The sequence below is a fragment of the Phocoena sinus genome, chromosome 7, assembly GCF_008692025.1.
Source record: "Phocoena sinus isolate mPhoSin1 chromosome 7, mPhoSin1.pri, whole genome shotgun sequence".
Lineage (NCBI taxonomy): Eukaryota > Metazoa > Chordata > Mammalia > Artiodactyla > Phocoenidae > Phocoena > Phocoena sinus.
Genome location: NC_045769.1, coordinates 35518311 through 35541152, shown reverse-complemented (window position 1 = coordinate 35541152; position 22842 = coordinate 35518311). Strand labels below are relative to the sequence as shown.

The 22842-nt window shown below is 42.1% G+C and overlaps 1 protein-coding gene across 4 annotated transcripts in view; it reads left to right on the top strand.

Moving 5' to 3' along the window:
- SPATS2L (spermatogenesis associated serine rich 2 like) overlaps nt 1–22842 on the top strand; it is a 170257-nt gene that overhangs the window by 5402 nt on the left and 142013 nt on the right. For all 4 annotated transcript variants that reach the window (XM_032637431.1, XM_032637427.1, XM_032637430.1 and 1 more), the window contains exon 2: nt 17804–17852. The gene's annotated coding sequence lies outside the window, so the exon portion shown is untranslated. The remainder of the gene's footprint in view (nt 1–17803; nt 17853–22842) is intronic.

The following is a 22842-nucleotide window of genomic DNA, read 5'->3' as shown; positions in this document are numbered from 1 at the left end:
CAACCTGGTTTGGATATACCTCACTCTTGCCCAAATTTTACTTACCAACCTTATTTTCTACTTTTCTAACATGGATCTTCTATTCCTACTAATTGGATCTCACTGTCCTTCTAAGATGACTTTGTACCCTTTTGTTCATGCTCTCCCTTTTAGAATGTCTTTTCCTTTTTCCTCTGACCTAAGCACAATCTCCAAGTTAAGTCTGCTCGCCCTAATCATGTTACTCTCATTGGATTCTTCCTCTTCTGCCCTTTTGTCTACATCATTCTTTAGACCAGTAGATACTCTCTTATACTATTGTGTTCACAATTCTTGCTTCCCAATGAGATTGCAAGTCCCTGGAGGGCACTGATGTACCTTGTATGCTATCTTTGAACCATCTACAAGCTTTGGGCATAGCAAGCCCTTGATAAGTAGACCTATAGAATCAATAAACTAGAAAGGTGAATTTTTTTTTTTTAAAGATGGGCTTTGACATTGCCTGTGTACTGCTCATCATCATGTCCTCAGAGCCTAGCTTGCAGCTTGACACCTAGTCATGACCTCAATAAATATTTGTTAACAGAGAAATTAATGTTGACATTGGATAAAAGGGACAAGCATTTGAAGGAGGCGTCTGTCAAGGAGTTTTTTCCCCACTTTTCTTCAGTGGTTCTAATCAGCCTCTCCATTCATCAGCTGTGAGGATTCTGAGGCCTTGGCATTTTCCAGAGTTGAGGTACTGATGGAGGCTGGCAATGTGAGTTAGAATTAAGGAGGCTGTCCTTATTTTAAGGTGGAGTGATGAGTCCCATTAGTTAGCAAAAATGAATGGATTGAGGCCTTATGCCAGTATTTTATACATAAAGCAATTAGAGTTATCAGTTTTATAAATATTCAGCTAATCGGCTCCAAAATCCAAGACTGTATCGCAGAGCCACCCAACTTTTTCATTTAAAAGCTTATTGTACATTAAAAAAATAAATCATCTGGGGATCCATCTAGGGATGAAAAGTGAGGTAGGGAAAAATTGCCACACCCATCATATAGTATTCAGGACAAAATGCAGTTCTTTCAACTTTTAATAAGACTCACTTTGTACAAGGCACTGTTTCTGCCAGGAAGGAGTTTATAGTCCAGCAGGAGAAATAACACGTGTCTCTCAGAAACAAAGGTCTAAGAGAGCTCAGAAGGGAAAATTTCCTTCAGATTGGAGGGCGGTGGGGACCTTCCTAGAGTGACAGTTATTTGAGCTGATTGTTGAAAGGCTTTGGGTCAGATTTCAATAGCTATTATTGGGAATATAGAGATGAGGGAAGGGCAGCAGTGTTGGGAGGAACACAGGCCAGGCACTGCAGGGTGTTTTGACTCTAACATCAGTCCTCTAATATACTACCACTGCTTCAAAAGCTGAAATGCCACTAGGACTCTCCTGGGTACTGGTGGTCTGCAGTGTTCCGTAATGAAGCTTAAAGGCGATACGGAGACCTGAAATAGGTACTTTGGTGCCAAGTGCTGAACTGACCATGACATAAAGCACAAAATAAGTCTTGTAAGCCGTATAACTGGTGCGTTTCTGGGTAGCACCCGACTGGCTTAGAATGCTTGAAGAGGTCTCCTGCGGTATGGAAACACCACTGAAGATGGAAACTTTCATAGTAATGTAAATAGGAAGAGGTCAGCACTGACTGTGGTCTCAAGTAGCCAGCCATCTGTGGGACCCTGCCCAGTGACCCTAGCAGAGCTCAGTAAATGAGTAAACATACTGTTATAGTTCCCAGATTCTGATTCTGTATAACTACTCCATGGACTGTAAAACTAGGACCGATGGGTGTGAGTTTCAGGGAGACAGATTTGGGGTCAGTATAAGGAAGGTGGTTCTGTTATGGACTGTGCTAGTTCATGAGGTGGTAAGACCCCATGATTAAATGTATTTAAGCATGAGCTATACCATATACCAGGCAATGTCTCAATACCTGCATCATCTCTGTTCTTCCTCAAAGCAGTGCTACTGCCCCCGCCCCCCATTTTACTGACAGGCAATACTGAAGCCTAGGAAGGTTGAGTAGTGAGTACATTGTAGAGCAGGTGTCAGCCCAGGCAGTTTGAGGGCAGCGACTGAATATGTACTGGACAAAGAAAGGATGCAGATGTCAGATGGCCATTAGGATTTTTAGGGGCCCTTCCTAACGCTAGGATTGAGTCTTTAATTCTCCTTGGGGGATCAAGATGCTAATTGTTGCCAAGCACTGATTCATTAACAGCGGCACGCAATTCCTAGAAATTCAGAACAAAGTGAATACAATCATCGTCATCATCCTGATGGCCACCACTTATTTAAGCCTAACAGCTATCTTGCAAGGTAGGGGTCATGTATCCTTTTAAGGAGGGGGCTCTAGGAAGTTACATAGCTTGATCAATCTGCAGAGTTGATCAGTGGCTTTTTTCTTACACCACCCTTTAAGGTAATTCGTGGTGATACGGGAAATATTTACCTATCAGTTTGGCACAGACACCGACCAATCAGAGAGGCCACCAGCTATATACCACGCTGTGGCCCTTCCCAGTGATGAACATCCCCTGAGGTGATGTGGAGGCCAAGTCCAAAGGGATGTGAAAAATTTGGTAATACACCAAGACCACACGACTGGAGCTCCAGAAAACTAGTGACTTTTATCTGATTTTATACATGATGTGTAGTACTATTAAAGAAAAAAAGCCTTCACCTGTAATTATATTTCACATATATTTCTAAATAAAGAAAAGTCATTTTGCAATGGTCACGTTGTATCTTCCTTATAAATGGCAGGCCCTTCTTCCTCATTCCTTTTCTACCTTTTACTTTCCTCCAGTCAGAGGCTCACCTGTCTGGACAGGGACCTTGCTCCATTATCTCGCTTTCCTTCAGGATCTCAACCAGCCTTCTCTCTCCTCGCATAAGCATTCATAAGCCTTTCCGTTCTTTAATAACAAGAGAAGTCAAAACAAACAAAATCCCTGCGGCCCCTTCCCTGTTGGTCTGGTCACGTTGCATCTCCCTCCTGGGCTTAGAAGGCAGCTCCTTGAAGAACAGGTCCTCACACAACACCCACACCTCCCCAACCCTCTACAGCCCTGTCCTCTCATAATGGCCACCTCTGTGCTGCAGACCGCCAGCTTCATGGTGCAGGAGTCTCTGGTGTTACTGATCACTACTCCTTGAAACCTTGCCCACCTGTTTTCTGAGTCATTCCTTTCCTGATGTCTTTCCTGTTGCCCAACTGCTCTGTATTAGACTTCTCTGCTGGTTCCTCTCCTCCTCTCAGACCTCGGTACCCTCTATGGTTCCCCCTTCAACCCTCTGCTCACCTACTCTTTCCTTCTGCTACCACCTATATGCCATCGATTCCTAAATCTGCAACTCCGAACTCTTCTGACATCTGCTCCAGGTGTCTTAGACTCAGGGAGTTCAGAACTCTTACTTCTGCAGCCAGCATATTCCTTCTGTGTTCTCTACCTCAATTAATGAAATCCACTTGACCAAGTTTAAAATCCGGGAGCTGTTCTAGGATCCTCACTCTTCCTCAACCCGTACTTTTCATTGATGTCTTCTCAAGCCCTTGAATCTGCGTTCACCTCTCTAGGCCATTACCACCACGACTGCCTAGGTTCGGGCCCTCATCACTCTTGAGGGTTACTGCAGTAGCCTTGTAACTGGTCTCCCTGCCTTCTGCCTGGCGTGCTTCCAATCCCTTCCCCACACTGCCGCCTTTCTAAAAGGCAAATTTGATCATGGACTCTCTGCTGCTTAAAATCCTTCAGCAGAGTCACTGTTTCTCCAGGATAAAATCTAAGATCCCTAGCCTGGCACAAAAGCTCCTTTGTGATCTGGGCTCTCCCTTCGGGTGTGTATCAAAGTCTTCTCTAATGATCCAGGTCCCCACTGACTACCCCTCCCCACAGCATCCCTACTAAAGGAAATGAGTTGTTACAGGAGAGAAACGAGAGGAGGGATGGGAACAGACAAGAGATTGAAGAACTATGCTGTCCAGTACCGTGGCCACTAGCTGCCTGTGGCTGCCGAGCACTTGAAATGCACCCAGTCCAAACTGAGATGTGCTATGAGTGTGAAATACACCGCGGGTTCAGACTTGGTATGCAAAAAGGAATGTAAAATAGCTCATGAACAAATTTTGTTGATTACATGTTGAAACAGTAACATTTTGGATATAATGGGTTAAATAAAATATATTATTGCAATTAACTTCATGTTTCTCTTTATATTATTTTTTTTTAACATGGCTACTAGGAAATTTTCAACTACCTGTGTGTCTTGCATAATAGTCATATTGGACAGCATCGTTATAGAACATCTCCTTGTTCCCAGGAGATGCATCCTGTATGAGCCAAGCCCAGGAGCTTTTTTTTTTTTTTCCCCCCGGTACGCGGGCCTCTCACTGTTGTGGCCTCCCGTTGCGGAGCAACAGGCTCCGGACGCGCAGGCTCAGCGGCCATGGCTCACGGGCCCAGCCGCTCCGCGGCATGTGGGATCTTCCTGGACCGGGGCACGAATCCGCGTCCCCGTCCCCTGCATCGGCAGGTGGACTCTCTACCTGGGAAGCCCCCCAGGAGCTTTTTGAATGATTAAGTCAGCCCTACAGGTATAGAGAAGCAGCAGTTGCTCAGTTTCTTAAGTCCACAGATATTAAAGTGCTTTAGATAAGATTCAGAATCAGAGAGACAGTTTGTGAAAACTACAGCCAGGAGTCCTTCATACAGTGTGCACGGGGCTAAAAATCACGAGTCTGGCACATCTGTCTTGCCAGGCCCACCCTGTCACCATCAGGAGAGGGAAACGGGGATACTGTGTGCTAGAGGGAGGATTTGAGGTAGACAGGAGGAGCTAGGGCAGGGCAAGTGGAGTCCCGGGAAGCCTCTTGCTTGTGAGGTACAGACAAAACACCAAGAGCCACACCTAGGTCTCTGAGATTCCTCCATCCTGCCATGGACCCTTTCCCAGTGGGAGAAGTCCCAGGTCCTCCACTGTCTTGAGCCTCAATAATACGTACACGATAAAGCCATCGGGCATCAAACAAAATGAGGTGCCCAACAGCTAGTACTCCTCAGTTATACCTTAAGATACTGAGGGCAGCAGTCTGTGGATCATGTGGCCCAGACGGCTTGAGGAAGGTACACAGACCTTCCTCAGGGTCCCAAGGACCTTGTCACAAGGACCCAGAAGATAATAAGTCCTTAGAGATATGCAGAGCTTTGTTTTCAAGTGGAAAAGCCAACCAGTGCTGGGAAACCAGAGCTTACCAGGATGGAGCAGGAGGGAGAAACCTGGAGGTGAGGGGAAGAAACCATGACTATCACGGGAAAAATTCAGGAATCAGGTGCGGGTGAGTCTGATAGGCTGTGGGACTCAGCGCCTCTCTCCTGGTGGTTTGTGTGCTGTGTTCTGTTGAGCCCTTTGGTCCTGAGAAGAATGCCCCTGGGCAGTTGCTTTGATTTGCTTTTACATATTAGGCATTGGTATAAGATTCTGGTAGGAGGAAAGGTTCTTAGGCTAAAAATAAGAGTTGGAAAGTCATACCTGTACAGAGACTGGCCTGAGAAAGTGGTGACCACCCTCGTGTGGTGACTGCTTCCCCAGTTGCAGGATCTGGGACCAGTTTGGGCGCTTGGCAGGAGCTACAACTCCTTTCCACCTGTACCCGAGTGACTCTCCATTGGGTTAACCATGCAGTCTGTCTGGCCTTACCTGGGAAGCCAGAACTGTCTCATTCTTGGGTACCACATTTTTCACTTTGTGCCCCAGGTTCTCTCTCACATTTCCAAGTCCTGATTTGAGGTCTTGTGTAGGAAACTCAAATTGCCTTGGGTAAGGATCCCATCACATATCTCTAAGCCTTCTTAAGCCAGTAGTCTTCCCTCTGAGATACAAGCCCTAGAGTGAGTGCCTACTGCTCCCTTTCAAGCTTCTATAACACCGGCCAGCAATGGGCAGGAAACTCAGCTAGTTTAATAGGTATTTGTGGAATTGAAGAGCTTGCCTGATACTGGCTCTTCCCTGATTCCAGACCCCTGACACCAAACACTGTTTGGCTGCCCCACTGGTCTCTGGGTCCCATTTGTACCACATGTGCAACTTGGGAGGGGAAGGGGAAGGCAAGTATAGGGCTGATTTTCCTAAATTATGGTACATCCACTTCTTTGTTCCCTGTGAGAAGGCTGGTCTTAAGTGTGGGCAAGAAAAGTGGCTGCCTTTATGGTGTGATTTCAGAATTCATTCTGCTCAAAAGGGCTTTTCAAATATCAACACCTTCTCTTTCCTGCTCTCTAATATGCAAAAGCCTGCGTGATAAAAACTCTATTCTCTTTCCTAAGACCAGTATGGTTTAGAAGAGAAGGAAAACAGATTTGATTTGATGGTTGAGAAGCCTGGTTTTGACGCATGTAATTGGCTGGCTGTAATGAACTTGAGCCAGTTATTTAATCTTCCTGAACCTCAGTTTTCTCATTTATGGAGTGAAATTAATACCTACTTGCTTTGTTATGATTTTTTACGACTAAATAAAACAAGGTATAAAGTGCCCAGCACCAGGGCCTAAAATGCAACGCTATGAAAGTGGTAACTTAAACTGGTCAGACATGTGCTCCTTAGACTGAATGATTTTATGGACCCTTCCCTGAGACTGATAGGGAGGAGGTAAGAAACCTGGGCCAGGAGGGTCAGAATTCAACCAGAGGGAGGTTGCCTTCACATTCTGCTTAAGGCCTGTCCTGCCTAATGGTTTGCATTTGTGAAAATATTCGTCTGGGATTATGAATACAACATGAAGCCATGGGGAAAAAAAGGCACGTTTACATCCTCTGCCAGGGTAATACAAGAATAAACAAAGCAAGTTTTCGAGTCTCTGAATAGTCAGGTGCACTGCCATCAAAATAAATTTTTATTTCTATTCTTTGCTGATAAATTATAGATAAAGGAAGCCACTAAAATACCCTGAAAAGGAAGATTCATATACAAATTAGATACCAGGGACAGATTTCACACTTACTTTGTAGGAGCCATTCTTTCCTTAACTGTGGGTGTTTGGGAAGTTCTTTTATTGTAGCCTTTGTTGCTTACAAGAAGGAGGAAAAAGCTTTAGTATACTCAGGAGAGAATGGTTTTGATTGGAGGCAGTGTTGTTCTCAGCGAGGGCTCACTTTCCTGTATTGTAGTGTTTGCTAATATATAACCGAGGAAACCCATAAGCGGCAGTAAGATAGTCTGATCTGACATACTGCCACTTATGATCGACCTGTGTTTATTACAGGAACGTGGGCAGCCCTATAATTTTTAAAGGGGAAAGTGGAAGATGTTATGCTGGCTACTGTGACTGCTAATGTCCTGATCTAGAAGGTCTTTGTCCTTTCTCATTCATTTCTCCTGTGAAGTCTGAATGGTGGACTGGATTCAGTACATGCAGGGGGCTGCCAGTGACTTCCTGGGCTCTTGATGTAATCTCGATCGCCCCACTGCAATACCACAGCCTCAGTATAGTGTCATATTCAACCTGAGAATACTCAAGGAGAGAGTATAAACCTACTACCTCTAAAATTAAAAATAAAAGCATTAAAAATAGTATTTAGTGCTGGTTTGTGGCACTGAATATATAAACTCATCTATTGTTCTGGTAGCCCCAGAGCAAGAACTGTTGCAGTTGCAATGGGTGATATCATCTAAGGTTGTCATGACAACATTAATTTATCATTTCCAAACTTTGGTAGGATTTCACCTTCTGAATCTCCTGGATTGTCTTTAAGTTTATAGTTATTTCTCATTTATTAAGGCGAGGCATATTTAGCTATTGCTTACATAAATGCACTGAGTATCTTCGTGAATTTTACTGATGTGAAATTAGAAGCATAGAAGGTGGGCACTGGAAAGAGATAGTGGATGCTGTGGCCTAATGGTCCCCCCAGAAGAAGGAATCCCTTCCACAGTATCCCAGTCAGCCAGCTGCCGTTCGAACCCTGCCAAGAACGAGGTGGTCACAGTTTTGTGACACTGAGGACTGCTGCCCACGGTAGCCTGCAGTGCTCCTAGATCTTGAGCCCCTTTAGATTTGGACCTTGTCTCATTTGTGGTTGGACCAATACTCATTATCACACACATCAGTTACTGAAATCTGCCTCCCTGTAGCTTCCCTGTTCGTTTCCTGTCGCCCTTGGGAGTGCCACAGAATAGTCATGCACCTGAGTGTGGTAGGTCTTCAAATATTTGACCATCGCTATTGTATCTCCTGTTCGAAGTCTTCTCTTTTCAGGCTTACGTGGTTCCAGTTTTTTGGCTGAGATTCGCCATCCTGTTAACACTCTGGTCGCCCACCACTCTGCCTGTGCCATTTTAAAAGCGAGGCATCTTGAACTCAATACCCTGCTCCTGAGTTCTCTGAGTGGCGGAGGACACACGGCTGCAGCTAACTCCCCGTCCAGGGCACCTTCTTTTGCTGATCTGGTCAGATCCTGTGTTGGCCTCCATTTTAAATGAGGGGCAGCACGTTGTTAGTTTATATTCAAAGTCAAGTAAAACTTCCCAGTCTCTTTCTAGATAGCCCCTACAAAGCCAGCTCTCCCGTATTCTGTATCTGTGCAGTTAACCTTGGGAACACACGTAGAGGACTTTACCTTTATTCTTGTTACATTTTGTCCCATTTCGGCAGATCATTTTTCCTCTCCATCAAGACATTTTTGAATACTAATTTCTAAAAGTTCAATCTCTCAGTGGTACATTTTTCACTTATTTGTCAATTACACATTTTGAGAAAGGTACTTCCTCTGTCATTGATAAAATGTGGACCAAGACAGAGAGAGCCCTGTATCTTTCTGCAAGAAAGTTCTTGACATCCATACATGAATTGTGTTAGCTGTTTTTTGTTTCTTTGTTTGAACTAGTTTGATCATCTCGCACTCGTGTTTACTTTCTTGCCCCCAAGCTCTCTAAGAGGATACAGTTAGGAAAGACTTAGTCAGATGCCTTAGTGGCACTATCGTTATTGATCCACTTATTGCCAATCATAGAACTGTATTACAAAATGAAACGAGATGAATTGGAGTAACTTTTAGATTGCATTCATTTTTCCTTAGAAAAGTTTACTAAAAAACATATGTAAATATTTTTAATTTATTAAAAAATAATTTTGTAAAGTAAATTCACACTTCACCTATAATTTCAATCACGTGAACTTGTTTGGTTCAAAGGAATTGCTTTTTTGTATATCATTCAGTTCTCTTTATGGAATCATTGCTTTGGAAACTAATTGGTGGTGGGACAGGAAATCACTCCTTAGGTGTCACTGCAGCACATCATTATACTCACATCTCCTGGGACAGACAGTAATCAGGCTGAATCATGTCCAAATAGCATGCTGGAGTCTATGTAAATGGCTCCATGACAGTTTCACTAACTGTGACCATGACAGAGGGTGCACTGATGGCACCATGTCACTAATGGATGTGTTTTCTCTAAATGGAAAATCCTGTATTATTCAAAGAGGGGTTTTTTTCCTTCTCACACAAACTCTTTGACTTTTATATTAATATCAAATGTCTGTCACTTATACATATGGTGTTTGTGTACTATGTTTTGTTTTACTTGTGTACAAAATAGTCTTTTACACACTTTTTACCTTGGACTGGATGGAAAGAAAAAATAATTTGGAAGAGTAGTAGCACGAGGAACTTAAATCTGTAATAAGTCAAGGAATAAACTCTTGCTTCTTAAAAATACTACTCTTTGGTAGTGCTTTAGATTTTCCAAAATACTCTCACAAGTTTTTTTCTGAAAAACGTTTTTGCTGACTGTAAAAGTAATTGCATACTCGTTGAATTTGGAAAAAATACTGAAATGGATAAAAGAGAATTAAAAGTCAGCTAAAATTTCACCACCCAGAGATTGTCATTGTTAGTATCTGGTGTGTTTTCCTTCCAGACATGGATGTATGTGTAGTTGTATGTGCATACGTGTGTGTGTGTGTGTGTGTGTGTGTGTGTGTTTAAACTAGCTTCATGGTGGACCTAGGCAGTTTGTACTGAGCAATCAGTGTGACATAGTAGTTAAAAGTGCTTTGGAATCAGACACTTGGAGATTTCAGTCCTGGCTATGCTACTCATGTAGTGACTGTAAATTGCTTTAACTATCAAAACTTCAATTTCTACTTCTATAAAATAGGGATAATAATACATGTATCTAGTAGGTTTATTGTAAGAATTAATAAAATAATGAATGTAAAGTACATAGCATGGTGCATGCCTCATAGTAAATGCTCAGTACATGTGAGCTATTATTGTTATTATACAGGTTTTCTTGTCTGTTTTCCTCACTTAAATTCTAGGGTAGCAATTTCTCTTGTCAAAAAACGTTATTTGAGAAATATTTGGAATGACTGCATACATTTCAATATGTGAATGTACCTTAATGTAATCATTTCCCTATGCTTAGACCATTTCCAGTTCTTTGCTGTCGTAAAGAGCAGCACAGTTAATATCCTTTACATTTTTTGTGTGCATAGACAACACAATGAATTACTAATGGCATTTTACAGAGAGGCAGAAAAAAATGATCAAGTCTTTAGTATCTCCTTAATATGCCAGGTTATATGCTTGGTTTTTTAATCTCAAAATTCTCATTTAACTCTTCCACAACCCCGTTGAGGTACATCTGTTACCCCTATTTTTGGATGAAAAAGCTCTGAGGGGAGACAAGTAGTTTGCCCAAGGTCACAGAGATAGTGGTGGTAGAGATGGTATTTGAAGCCAGCTGTCTGATTTCAAAGCTTAAGCTTTCCCATTCTGGCAGGCAGTTCATGCCTATCTTTTTAAGGCTGGCGGCATGAATAGTTACCATTGTGCTTTTCACAAAATGTCACTTGGTGCCACATAAAAGATAGGACACTTGGCTGGAACTCTTGGCTTACTCAATATAGTACCTCTTGTGTGCGTATGTTCTTATATGTTTTGGAATCAAGCCTCATTAAAATAAGGTGCTAACTAAAGGAAATCAAACATTGGTATGATGATTTGATGAAAGCAAACCTCAGGGAAGAAAACATTTATTTAGTCAAAAGCACAAAAGTCATCTTTGTTTTAGTTGGATGGACTAGGCCATCCAACTTATCTCGCTAGGAATCAGAGTATTTCACACAAATCAGTATAGGAATTAAACAGTAACGGCCAAAGTAAATTGATGCTGTCAAAAGGGGTTATAAGTTTCATTACTTGTATATTAGGGGTTGAAAGGAAAACTCTTTAGCCTTAGTTGTAAGATGCTACATCAGGAAAGAGCTGTAACAATTGCTGTAGGTATAAGTATAGGTATAGGGGAGACGTAACATTTACTGGGACAAACCTCCAAAGAATTATTTGGTGAACTGACAGGTTGTCTTTAAAAAGTCAGCCATTCGGAACATTTATCTTGGCAGCTCTCAAATCTGACTCACAGCGTGTAGTGTGGCAGTCAATTTTTGAAGGAAAAACGCATAATTAATATGAAAATCAAGGTATAAGGTATTGCCAGTCAGTACCCAACACACAGTTTCTTAGAACAAAGGAGCAACTGAAGTTGTCTTTTAATAGGGTAATCCTGGTTTGTCATTTTGTAGGTTTCAGTTCTTAGTAAAAATGAAAGAAAAAAATACCCTAGTAGTAATATTTCATATCCAAGAGCTACTTTGTTGCAGAGCTCATACCCAACTCTTGTCTAGTCAAGAAAGTTATCTTTGGTTTTTGAGTTCTTGAATTTTCATAGCCCTTGAGCTTACACATTTGCCTTAGAAGTGTCCCAGCGTTCCTTCGGTCATTTTAGTTCTTACAAGGGAGGAACAGTGTCCGTTGTAGCCCAATGACTAAGAAGGTTTGTATCGACACAGCACGCCCACCAGCTTGGCCTGTGGAGAGTCTGTGCCCCATCGTGGTTTGCAGGTGGGAAGGGCCCAGCGAGTTCAGTTTGCGCTTGCTGCACAGCTAGTGAGTAGGTAGAACTGTGCACAAGACGATGGGTGTGAATCTGTGGATGGGATCCGAGATGTGGCTCCATCCAGCGCGCGCTCCGTAGCTGTCTAACACTAGGCAAAGTGCTTTACTGTCTCTGAGCCTCAGCTCCCTCTCCTCTCACACAGAGATAATGACTCCTGCACAAAGGTCATAGGGAGGATTAAATGCATTGAGCAAACCAGTGGGTGAACTCAAAAGTGCTTTCATGGTTAGCTCCCAAGTTATTAATTAATGGCCACAGGTCATGCCTCCCAAGGAGAAGCCGATTTACCATTTAAAATATTTTCAAATGAATAATGGGAATATTTGTAAAATATATGTAAAAATACACCACTCCTGGGGCTAACCTCTCCAGACCCTCCTAACTCTTTGCTTATACTCTATCCAATAATAAAGGGACAGGCCCTTTCTCTGCCCAGGAAGCCCCCAGTGCCCAGCGAGCTTGGCATCTCTCAGAGCTTAACTACTCACTCCCATGGCACATCCCTCGATGAGGGAAGGAAGCCCTTGGCATCAGTAGGTGGTTCCTTTGAACACAGCACAGACCTTTATAAAAATAGCCATTTAGGTCTATTATGTTGTTCCAAGATAGAAGCAAAACTTGTATATTTGATGCATTATTTTAGCTTTCAAATAAAAAAAAGGCTCACAATAAAAGACTATCAGATAGAAAAGCATATTCCAACAGGGTTGCATTATAAACAATGATGGGAAACTCTTTGATTATTAAAGCAATCATTTTGCCAAAGGGGAGAATGAAAGAGAAGAAGTTAGGAATTTTGACACTGGACATCATGCATACTTTCCTGAAGTCTCCTGTGGTTTCCCCCCAGCCCCTGGTAACGTAGGCAAGGGCTCAGAAACTGCCTTTGAGTCAGGCTGCCAGAGAATCAATCCCACCCCAGGGGATGCGCTCATTCCCTTTCCCCTGGGGCTGCTGCCGGCTAACCTGCCTTCCCTTCCTTGCCTCCCAGGTGGTCGTGGTGGCCCTTTCTCCCTGTCCTTTAAAAGGACAGGATTTGTTCATTGGCCACCCCAGCCTGGGCTCACTGTAGGACCCTTATGAAGGTGCTTCAGGTACTTAATGACTGAAATGTCTCCGTGGCATTCCTCGGAGATCGGCGGGGTGTGGGTCAACCAAGTGCTGGATGTTTTATACAGATCCCCATGAACACTTAGCAGCAGGGAGCCAACAGAGGGCCCACGGAGCCCCGGACTCCTTGAGCCCGCTAGCTGGGAATGCTAATCCTGCTTGCTATACTCATCTTGAATCAATTTCTAAATTTTGTTTCTCCTTCTATGCAGGAAACTATTCTGAATTTCCCTTATTTGCTTTGGTACCGCATTTCATTCAGCTCATTTCTTCATCAGCTATGTTTTGAGCATCTGCTCTGTACTAGGCAAAGTGAGAGGAACAAAAAGCAATCAAACATTGAAAAGGAGAGAACAGTTCACACCTCAGGTAGAAAGCAAAATATGCCTCCAGGGTTGAGAAAGAGGGAGAGGTTAAGTATGTCATGATTTTTTTTTTTTTTTGAGCTGTACTTTCTACAATAAATTGTACTGCCGAAAAATCTATACCAGTATTAATTTATGTAGCAAATCCCATTGTAGTGAGAAGAATCTATGATTGGGACAAGCATCGTTCAGAACACAATTTTAGGGCAGCAGAAGACTTTGGACCGTCCCTTGGAGTGAGTTGAAATGGGATTTGACCTATATATCAAGCTTTTCCTTGATATTTTTCATTTCCATGTGTCAACAAATACTTGACTTGATACTAAAGCCAGTTAAATCAATATTTCTTGCTGTAGTCAGGTACAGCAACATATAACCAAGGGCAACATACCCCCACCAGCCATATTCTGTTAGGTACATGTATTTTATCATAAACCTACTTGACTGAACTACTTTCACATGAATAGGATGAAAATATCAACATAACTACCATTAAAAAAAAAGAAAAGCCAGAGAATCTCTGATCTAGTCCCTCGCCCTTCATTTAAGCAATCCCATAGTTTATTATGCTCACTTTCATCATAAGGAATGACAATATGGAAAAGATCTTGATTGTGGTAGCTGTGGTTTCTTTCTCTTTTCTCTAAAGGGTTCACTGTAACCCATTCTCCCAACTCCCATCCCAACCAGAGGATTTCTGAACACAGCCGCAAAGTGGCAAATACCAGTAAACCCAAGAGTCTCAGACTGTAGGAATCTAATCAATGTGATGAAAGGGAGAGTGAGGTGGAAGCCTCTTACTTACTCTTTTTCTGAACTTTTAATTGTTAGAAAATTTCTGAAAATTATGTAGTAAAAACTCAGTGTTTCCATAAACAAACGGCCTGAAGCATCAGTTTATAAACACCAACAAATTTATTTACTGTTATTAGAAGAGCCTAACTTCTCTTGCCTGTGTACTATAAATGGAAGAGTGACTGTCATTTATTGGGCTCCTACTCTGTGCTAAGCATTTACAATATCTCACCTCTAACAGTCAAAATGATGCTTTAAGCATGTATTATTATTTCCATTTCATGTTCAACTTCGGCTGCTGAGTAACTTATCTGAGGGCACCAAGCTAGAAAGGGTATAAGCAGGGATTTGAATCCAAGTTTGTCTGGTTCCAAAGCCTTTTCACTTTTTACATCAGGAATCTTGAGAGTGTAAAAAGATTTTTTTTTCAAATTGTTAAAGTTACACGTGCTCATTATAGGAAGTTTGGAAAGCAGACAAAATTATAAAGAAGAAAAAAATCACTCATAATTCTTCACCCCGGGGATGATCACTACTAAAATTTTATTTTATTTTTCTTTCTAGGCTTAAGAAAGCTATAATTTATATATCCAAGAGGGTATTGTTCCTCAGAGCTGTCATCCTTGAAGTTTATTCATGTTCTCTAACAATGTTGCCATTGCTTAAAACATTTTTGGAGCCAATTTAGGAACTAAATTCTCTGTAGACTCCCATGCACTGGGTACTTTGGTAGAGACATAGCAAAGAGGGTGTATCCATTACCTAAATACCTGTCAAAATAATACATTTTTATGTTCTACCTTTTTGTGTCTTCTAATGTTATATGCTGCAAATATTTGACCATCCTGTAAAGAATACCGTCATTGCCCTCTCTAAAAACCATAAACATCTTCTGCGACTTCAATTGTGGTAGGAGATGGAATTTACCAAAGTGCTACTTCCTCCCATGTCAAAGATTGATGGACATTTTGGGTTATGTTTAAAAGTCTTTATTAAAAATTAAATCAGTAAATGTTTAATGTCTCATTTGACAACTCATGTTATTTGTTACATTGTCCACACAACAATGTTTGCCTTTTGTGGTACATAAAGAAAATCAAAGAATTGTTTTTGTCAGAGTTTGAAAAGCACATTTTAAAATCAGTTTCTTTTTAAAGGGAGTGTTATACTCACTGAATTATTTCCCTCCAAGGAGTTTCTGTAAAAGCAAATATATCTTAAGTGTGATGAACTGATCTTTAAATAAAGTCGGTAGCATCTTTTGTCGAAGTGTTTCGCAAAGAAGCAGGCACGCGTGCGCACTCACATACACACACATAAAAGATCGCTATCAAAATGGCCATTGGTATACTTTATCAAAGTGAAGAAAGTCAAGTAATTAAGTGCCGGCTGAGTTCTCATCTCTTTGGTTTATTACACACAACACTATTACTTTCAGAAAACAAACCTAACCCTCAGCTCAAGCATCTCCCTGGTTGTCTGGCTTGTGCCTTATTTTTCACAGACATTCTTATCTGCCCCATAAGGTTAGCATGGCACCCCTTCCCAGATTGCTGGGCACCTGGGACACCGGGACCCTGGGTCCTAAGATTGGTGCAGAGTCCTTCGGGGCCACACCCAGAGCCCCGATGGGGGCCCACCGGGCACGTGCAGGTGTCCTAAGGGTTGCCCTCTTCCCTGGTCTTCCGGTTGCCGAGATTTCCCGTGGTGAGACTTCATCGTGCTCTCAGAGCTCATTACAAAGTGTAGGCTTTGTCTTGTGTTTTAATCCTGGGCGCTATTCACAGTGCCTGGCATTGTGTCCAGTCAGTGTGTTAGAGAAATGAAGGGTTACAATATATTCTCGCAGAAATGGACTGTTCGGAGGAAAGGGAGACTGATTACAAGAGAGTCAGAATAGAATGGTGGATTCGAATCTCAGGGCTTAAGGGCCTCTAGGTCAGTCCTCTCACTTAAAGATGAAAACCGGAGAGGTCAGCTGACTTGGAAAAGGTCACCTAGAGAGATGGCGCCAAGCCAGGCACAGCATCCAGCGTCCTGAGGTCCTGTCCCGTCCTTCCCAGTGCTCCCTCCTGTCCTCGTTCCCCGGTTGTTTCATGGAGGCTGAGCTGACTTTGCAGGATCAGTGACCAGAGCATTTGAAGTCCCATGCGGTGCTTAACAGAGCAACGGATGCAGAGGGGTTCTCAGGGAACGCTTGAAGAGATTGTTGACTCAGTGAGTGATTGCCTGGTTGACTTAGGAGCCCAGTCTCTGTGCCTAAGTGGTTACTAGCTGAATGGTGAGTTCCCTGGGCTTGTGTGGATATTACAGGCTATGTTTTGGAAAGGAGATCATTACAGAAACAATAATGATAATAACAGTAATTAACATTTATTTGTGATAAATTAGGCAGGATATCCCTGTGGTTTAAAGTCTAGGCCCTGTGGTCAGATGGTCACAGAATCCCAGCTCCATCACTTGCCTTGTATATATATATATATATATATATATATATATATATATATATATATATATATATTTTTTTTTTTAGATATTGGGGGTAGGAGTTTATTAATTAATTTATTTACTTTTGCTGTGTTGGGTCTTCGTTTCTGTGCAAGGGCTTTCTCTAGTTGTGGCAAGCAGGGGCCACTCTTCATCGCGGTGAGCGGGCCTCTCACTATCGCGGCCTCTCTTATTGCGGAGCACAGGCTCCAGACGCACAGGCTCAGTAGTTGTGGCTCACGGGCCTAGTTACTCCGCGGCATGTGGGATCCTCCCAGACCAGGGCTCGAACCCGTGTCCCCTGCATTAGCAGGCAGATTCTCAGCCACTGCGCCACCAGGGAAGCCCCTTGTATATTTATTTATTTATTTATTTATTTTTTGCGGTATGCGGGCCTCTCACTGTTGTGGCCTCTCCCATTGCGGAGCACAGGCTCCGGACGCGCAGGCTCAGTGGCCATGGCGCATGGGCCCAGCAGCTCCGCGGCATGTGGGATCTTCCCGGACCGGGACACGAACCAGTGTCCCCTGCATCGGCAGGCGGACTCTCAACCACTGCGCCACCAGGGAAGCCCGCCCCTTGTATATTTTCATGAGACAGGTGCTTTCACCTTTTGGCGCCTCATTTTCTATATCTGCAAAATGCCAGTGGTAATAGTGCCTACCTCAGAGTATCGAAGAGTTAACCCATTGAGGCCCTAGAACAACGCCAAGCACCTTGTAAGAAAGTAATAAATGTTAGCTGTTGTTAGTAAATAACAGTAATAAATGAAATGAAAATGAAAGTAATAAATGTTGTTATTAAAATATCACTACTGTGTGTGCCAAATTCATTGCACAAATTATATACTATCCAGCCTTCCCAACATCTCTGTGAGGAAGCTACTATTATTGATATTGTCCCCCATTTTACAGTTGAGTAAACTGAGGCTTTAAGTCACAGGTAAGACCCAATTCCTTGTCTGCCTGACTCCAGAGGCTGTGCTTGGGTGTGGGTGTGAGGGAGATGAGTGGTGTGGCTTTGAAATGTGAGATCTGACTTCCCAAATTTCTTTTTCTCCTAGAGCACTGCAGACTCTGACCACTGTCAGGAATATCTCCGTGGATTCCCAGGTAAGTAGAGCGGATCCCTCCCTTCTCTGTATCTGCCTGCTGCCCACATGGCTGGCTGCCCCTGCACCTGCAGCTGACTCCCACAGCTCTTGTCACAGTCTGTCAGCCTTTCAGGAATTTAGCACCACAGTGCTCCTGTATAGGTGTGCAGACCGAAGAGACAAGTCGCTCATGATGGGGTGGGGGATGGGGGATGGAGGCAAGGAGCAGAGGACTGGAAGCAGTCCTCCTCCACCCACCTGTGCCCTCTCCACCTACATCACCTACATCGACGTTTCTATGGATTTCTGTAGTTTTCATGCATGCAAAATACCTCAAAGTTCCAGGGGAGAAAAGTCTTTATTTATAGAGATCATTGTGTTGTAGAAAGAAATTATGGTTAAGAGTGGTGGGCTCTGGGGCCAGACTACTTGGCTTTCCCTCCTTGAAGTGATAACCATTTTTGCTGTTGTCGAAGAACTTGGTCCAGTGAATCTGGAAGTCTGGCTCGCAGTCGTCAGTGCTCACTCAGCGTTGAGTGGGGAGTGGAAGGACACAGACTTTTGAGCCAGACAGCCTGGCTTTGAATCTTGCTTCTGCTGCCTAGTAACTGTACGGTCTCTGCATGTCACCTGCCTCTCTGAGCCTCAGTTTCCTTCTCTTTAATATGGGGATGATTATACCCATCTTGCAGAGTTGTTGGGATATTTCTAGCTCATGTATGTAAAGTGGACTATATAAGATTGACCTTCAGTTAAATGGTAATTATTATTGTTATCAGTTATTGGTATTTGACTGGGTTCATCACAAGTATTTGTTGGAGGGGAAGCATGTTGTTATTTTTCGTTCCTCATACTTTACAAAAATATTTTTATTTTTATTTTTTTCCCCCCAGCAGTCTTGCTTGTTTAAAGTAATTTGCTTAGCAAGCCATTTTTCACTGTGAAAAGATCACCTCTGGTCTAGATCCTATCAAATGATTGTAAATTCCAAATTGAAGTAGTCCAAAATAATGAGGTCTTATTGTACCTGGATGTTTCCATGAATGTTTAAACTTGATTCTTTTTACATAACCCTGAAACTTCAGTAGTAAGATGACTGTAACTTTTTGAAAAGAGCCATTAACGTTGGTTGTTTTCCATGAATGGAATAGAATACTTTACTTCCTCATATCTGAAATCTGAATCACCACGAAAACATTTTCTTTATTGTTGTTCAAAGAGAATTATTATGGAAACTACTGGTTGATTCTTCCTCTCTCTCTCTCTCTCTCTCTCTCTCTCACACACACACACACCCCTTAGTTTTTCTTTCACACACACACACACACACACACACACACACACACACAGCTTAGTTTTTCTTTCCATTAGGCAACTGAAGAGTTACTATGTAAATTCTGGCAGCCTTCTCCCCATCAGACAAGCAAGGGCACAATCAATTCCTGTTTTCTTGGAACGTACCAGATAATCAGAAACTCTGATTATTCTGATGGAAGGCAACAAACAGCTTGATGGAAAGACGTACCAACTGAAAACAATTCTGATCATATTTTCGTCAGGAGAATGAGATGCCTCCAGCTGTCTGTCACTCATTATATTAGAGGTAGAAAGCAGGAATGTTTTGGCCTGCGAAAGATTACGGTTGTCTCACGCTGGAACACCAGTTTTACTGGCTGCTCATCCCAGAACAGTGACATTGGACGTCCATTCTGTAACTCCTCTTGCCAGTCGGTCGTAGTCTCAAACCCATGTCACATGAGCACACTTAAGGAATTTTCTAATTATAGTTCAAAGTCTTTACTTTTATCTTTTTACGCTCATTCTGCAGACATCACTGATTGAAATGATTTCTCCCTCGGCATAATCCTATTGCCGGCAGTCACAAAAGAACAGGGAGATGGCAAATGAAACCCACAGTAACTGAAGAGGTGTCCGAATTCAATTAGGGAGCGACCTCTCCCATGCGGATGCATAAGCCATGTAAATGCATTTTAATTGTGAGCTGTGGTACTTATCTGGCCATGTTTATTTGGGATGCAAGTGCCAAAGCTGGATTTAGACCAGAACTCCAGATCTTCAAGCTCTAATGACTAATTTGCGTATCCATCGAATCCCTTAATTCATTTCTTAATTAGTTTCCCCAGAATTAGAGTTGCTTGGTTACAATCATTTCCACAAAATTTTCCAATAAAAACAAACATACATAGATTTTTTTTCCCCCTTTGGTTCACACATTTGCCCTGGTCTTAAAGAACTATTCTTCTTGGTAATCAAAATTATAACAACAATGACAACAACAAAACTAACATGTTGCCAGGCCGTAGAGTGTGAACTGAGGCACCAGGAACCGGTTTGATTCCCAACTCAACTACTTACAGCCGTGGGACCTGGGTCAAGTTACTTTCCCTCTCTGGGCTTCAGTTTCCTTTTGTAAAATGGGAAGGATAATAGTACATAGCTCATAGGGTTGTTTTAAGGATTAAAAAGGCATCGCGGGCTTCCCTGGTGGCGCAGTGGTTGAGAGTCCGCCTGCCGATGCAGGGGCATGGGTTCGTGCCCCGGTCTGGGAAGATCCCACATGCCGCGGAGCGGCTGGGCCCGTGAGCCATGGCCCCTGAGCCTGCACGCCCGGAGACTGTGCTCCGCAACGGGAGAGGCCGCAACAGTGAGAGGCCCACGTATCACACACACAAAAAAACAGAATAAAAAAGGCATTGCATGTAAGAACTAATATGCAGTCAGTGCCTGGCATTATCATAGATGCTAGTTATTATGTTTTTTGTCAATAAGACAGTGGGAGACGGAGGAGCAGATTTGCTGGTGCCACAATGTTGTCATCCAAGTATGTCCCATTTCTGTAGTCCATTGGGAGATCACTCATGATGGTCATGAAACATTGGAGACTCTGAGGTTGGAATTAAGCTCTATTGTTTGTATTTGTACTCCTCAGTTTAGCTCAGGATTAACATTTTTGACTTTCCATGCTTGATCAATATGAGTGCTAACTCGAAACCTTTTGGTGTAAAATTGCTTTAAAATTTGAATGAACATTTTGTTCTCTCGGTAGACACAATATTGGCCCTCATTAAAAGGAAAAATGCAATTACAGTATGTAAAAAATATATATATGTGGCAGGGAGAGGAGATTTGGGGGTATTGGCTTCAGTAAATTCATTGGAAATTTTCAAACTATTTTTTAACAGAGTTAAATGCATTTAATGTCTTGGTTCAGATTTAGTCAGTGTGCAGGAGTGAAAGTCTAGGGAAAGATAAATCTAGTAATTTAATGAGCTTTCCTCATGGCTACGTAAGAGTTAGTTTATATTAAAATAGATTTCTAAGGGATTCACCAGAATTACCTTTCTTAGGTTTTTGTTTTGTTTTGTCTTAGAAACTAAGGTCCTATCCAGCAATTCCACTCTCATGCATGCACAGGTGTGCACTTGTCTGTGTATTCTAGAGAAATGTACACTTGCATACATCCAGAGATGTGTAAATTGTTCTTAGCAGCATTATTTGTATTCGTCTCAAATTAGAAACACAGAATATCCACCAGTAGTAGAATGGATGAATAAACGGTTGTGTAATCATAAGGAATTAAGATGCCTATAACTATATAGTGGAATATTATACAGCAATGAAAAAAGAATAAATTAGTGCTACACACAAGAAGGGGGATACATCTTAAGACGTAATGTTAAAAGAAAGAAGATACAAAGTATACATAGCAATCTTATTTCATTTATGTAAAGTATGAAAACAGACAAAAGTAAACTCTGTTGCTAAGGGTTACAGACATAAGTGGCCAGGAATTTATTACTGAAAGAATCAGGATAGTGGTTCCCTCTGAAGGGCATGCAGGGAGAGAGAGAGGAGTTGCGGGGCTCCTGCAAGTGCTGGCAACGTTCTGGTTTTTGACAGGGGGCTGGCAGTCGCATGGGTAATACACAGTATATACATCAAACATTAATGTTTCGTGTGCTTTTCTGGTTGTGGCTTAGAGTTCATAATTTTAAAAGTTTTAAAAAAGGCAAAATAAACTCTTTCCAACCCAGGTTGGTTTATCCTTGTCCTGCATAGTTTTAGGCCAAGAGATTCCTGTGATTATAAGTGACTCTAGAAGTAAACTACTGCCTCACTGCCTGGCAAAGTGGCCTCCAAAATAGGATATGTACCCACAGGGAGCTCTTGAGAAGATTCATTTCGTTGAGAAAGACAGTGATTAGAATTTTCATTTACATTCATTTTATTATCATGAAACATTATGATAACAGATGGTGACTATATTGGCACTGGCATCATTCCTGGGTCCACGTGTCAAATGGTCGAGTATCACCTGGAGGGAGGGAGGTGAGGCCTCCTCTTCACAGTGGCTTCCCCTCTGGCTCATCTGCTTTGGTTATTTTGCGGAATATATCATGCCTGGTCAACTGTATTTACAAATTCTATGTTTTAGTTTTAACAAACCCTCACAGAGTCTTAAAAAGATTCTACAAAGAATTCCCATAAATTGAAGACAATTTTAATATTGCAAGCAACAAGAAAATGTCAAAGTTTAACATGAACTCTGTCGGCCCTGTTATGAGGTAATGACGGTGTTCATCTAATCCGATCTTGCAAGAAGCTGGCCACCAAAATTCTAAATTATCTGGAAGACGTACAGATTTACATCCACCGTGGTTAATTAGTCATGAATCTCGTCCTGGGTGTATTTGACTTGGGACATCATGGTTAGCAAAATAGTACATCAATTCTGTCATTCTATTCTATTTTTTTATGTTTTATAATGTATATACAATAATACATGTATATGAATCATAACAAACGATTATATATAGTTTGTACAATAATACATATATATATGAATCGTAAACAAACAGCCAAACCTTTTTTCGTTCAAACATGTAAGATGAAAATACCTTGGACACCACTGCCTTGTAGTTCAAAGGCTGCTCCCTGCTAATAGTTAAAATGTGTAGGAGAAGGTAAACTTACTATCCATGTCAAAA